The sequence below is a fragment of the Pteropus vampyrus genome, unplaced genomic scaffold (genome assembly GCF_000151845.1).
Source record: "Pteropus vampyrus isolate Shadow unplaced genomic scaffold, Pvam_2.0 Scaffold702, whole genome shotgun sequence".
NCBI classification, from domain to species: Eukaryota; Metazoa; Chordata; class Mammalia; order Chiroptera; family Pteropodidae; genus Pteropus; species Pteropus vampyrus.
The window spans coordinates 99,232-102,427 of NW_011889483.1; the positions used below are offsets into that span (position 1 = coordinate 99,232).

A 3,196-nucleotide genomic window follows, 5' to 3' on the forward strand; every position below is an offset into this window, starting at 1 on the left:
AACAGTACTATAAAAGAGGCACCACTATTCATTCTACTCTATAAATGAAGAAACTATGGCACATCTCCCAGAGTCACCTGACTAATGAATGAAGAGCCAGGATCCAAACTTAGGCAATCTTGCTAAATTCTCAACTATCGTAAATATTAGATATAAAATTGGCTCTCACAAGACATTACCAGAGAACTTGGAGACTTCACTTAATGGTCATTTTCTGTAAGTTCTCACAAGGGAAGGTGTACCTATAGTTGTTGGCTGGTATGATGGGAGTTGGTTCTGTCGCTCAGAGTGCTGCTTAGACACTTGTGGTCCTGGGCCCAGTAAGCTGTGGCTCAAGGTGGTAGAATGTGCCTGCCCCCACTCCATGCGCCCGTCCCACCTCCACAGTAATGTCTTAGAGTTAGGGATCTGGTGTGGGAGTCGGGGTGAGAGGGCACAAGGAGATGCCCTCTGACACTCAAGAAAAGACCCTACCCACTTCCACCTGGAAGGTGGGACATCTAGGCCCCTGCCTTGGTTCAAGCCCCTAGGTTACCAAGCCTTCTGGTGCCCACGCACCCTGATACCAACCTTTTTCCATACAGAATGATATTTTTTTCTTTTTTTTGGGGGGGTGGGCCTGGAAAGATCTTTATTCATCTGGTTTAACAGTATTTTCCAAAGGGAGAAGATTGCTGGATTTCAGGTGAAAATGCAGAAACATTTGCACAGATGATAGCAAGAGAGTGAAGAGTATTTCTGGCTCTAGTTTCCTATGTTCCAGTCCAGAAAAGGGGAAAGGGGAGAGAAAGGTGTGTCAGTGGGAACAAGCACTCATACTCTAGAGGATAATTTCTTTTCACTTATAATTGCAAAGATAAAGCAACATAAAATATAAGGCAAAAGGAAGCTGGTCTTCAAGAATTTGTGTCCAAGTTTTGACTAGTATAACAATCAATTCAAGCCTTCAAGCCTAGAGTTACTCAAAGGTGAATCATGAAAAAATAAATTTATTTCAAACAGGTCTGGTGATAAATGTGCTACAGCAAAGGCTGGTTGTAGCAAATCACTTCATTTCAAACCTGCTTTGATATATAAATTAGACATTATTTGGTAAATTTTGATTCAATCTAGCATTATATCAGTTTATGCATTTATTGTAGACTCTATTTTAGTATTGGAGGTTAAATTTTCGTGACTAAAAAATGACAATGACAGTTATAACTGAGGCAGTAAGTTGTGATATTCATTCCCCAGTATTGCTTTAAAAAGATACCCCTAGGTTGTTAAGAGAAAATCTGATTTCATCCAAATGTATTATTTACTTGGAATTCTTCAGTCATCATCTACTATTGACTTGATTGTCACGCCTCTTATTTGACCCCAACCAATTAAACACCAGTGTTTTTCAACTCTTTGGCTAAGGGCAATTTTTTCTCCTACTTCTGTGCACACAGGATTAGTCAAAATGATTTTACTCAAATCAGCCCTGACTGCACTAACTCTTCCTCCTGTCAACAGGGATCTTGTGTTCACCATAAGCACTTCATTCTTAGACAACTTTTGTACCTTTGCTGCTTTCCTGTCTCCTTCAGTGCATACACCTAGAAGCCGTCTAAGCAAGAAATAGATTTCCAACTCTGTGAACATCTCAGGTAAAGCTCCAAATGCATGGAGTACCTGTCCCACCATTCTGTCAGCCTAGCACAAAGTGGATTCAATTTTTGTTCCAATTCCAGTAAGAACTCCTGGAGCAGCATACTGAAGATCATTATGTTCCACAGTGATACAATTTTGGAAAAGATTGGTTTACACATGAGTTTTCCTTCACTATCTTTGGAAATACTAGGTCTGACTTTATTTCCTAGCCCACCTTTAACACTCCTTTTATAATACTACCACCAGCTACAACCCCCTTAAGGTCATCAACTTCATAGCCAGGTTGGTTGACATCAAAGGACCTAATAACAATGAGTTGGAGTTCTGAAGTAAAATCTCTTAGAGGTACTGGAATTTTCTTTACTATATACTCAAAGACAACTTCAGTATTGTATTTCAGCTGAGCAGACATTGGAATAATAGGAGCTACTTCTGCTACTGTACCTTGTACAAATGCAAGGATCTGTTCGCATTGTTCTTTAGCCTGGCTTTCTTTTACAAATCAATTTTATTTTATAGAATCAAAATATGCTTCAGTTTCATGATTTCTATAGCAGCCAGGTGTTCATACGTCTGAGGCTAAGGACAAGACTCATTACCAGCTATCAACAGAAGAGCTGCATCCATCACGGCTGCACCGTTCAGCATAGTAGCCATCAAAATATCGTGGCCAGGACAGTCAACAAAGGAAACATGTTTGACTAATTTGAAGTTCCTTTTGGTCCCCAGAACCTCTGTAGGAAACTCATCAGGTGTATGCTTCCACAGGATTCATAACATTCTGGCCGAGGACAACTTGGGTCATCAAGTTTATAAATCTTAACATCAGCATATCCAAGCTTGATTGCAATATTTCTCTCTAGTTCATTTTTGGACCTGACAGTGTGAACTCCAGAAATAGCTTTTATAACTGTGAGTTTCCCATGAGCTACATGACCAGTTGTACCTATATTAATTGTGGATTGTCTGCTGATAACTTCGTGTGAAAGTGGGGTAAATTTGGTAACATTCAAGTTGGCAAGATCCTGGCGAGAAAAATGCGGTTGCCCCAAAGTCACTCTAGCCTCGCCTCCCGCCAACTTGCCTGGAGAGAAAGGAAGTCGCCCCCGCAGCAACCTGACCTTCCACAGGCCCTCTAGTGTGGAGGGCGGTGAGGAGCAAAGGTGTGAAGGCCGACTGAGGCCCAGGCCTGGGAAAGGAAGGTGACTGCTGCAGCACGGTCTCATTGCTTGCACTTCTCTCCGCTTTGATTCATACAGTACCTACTAGCAGGCTGTCTGGAAAACACAAGGCAAAGTTCCCGGATCTATTCATCGCAGACATGTTGGTTATTTACACAGGCAGTGCAGAGGTCAGCCCCGTAAAAGGCCCCTTGCTAGGTTGGGTGAAACTAACATAGTGGCGCTGCAAGGGAGACGTCATTTCCGTTTCTCCTGGCGATGGCGGAAGGGTTTTCCACAACCTGGGAATTTTACCCAGGGTGTGAAAACTGACATGTGAACATCTTTCTTTACCAAGTTCTCTAATAATCTGGAATGAGATTTTTCAACAAGAGCTA

General features: G+C 41.9%; 1 pseudogene; it reads right to left on the bottom strand.

Moving 5' to 3' along the window:
- Positions 1-1,285: 1,285 nt before the first annotated feature.
- LOC105309249 lies at positions 1,286-2,864 on the bottom strand (annotated as a pseudogene).
- Positions 2,865-3,196: the final 332 nt, after the last annotated feature.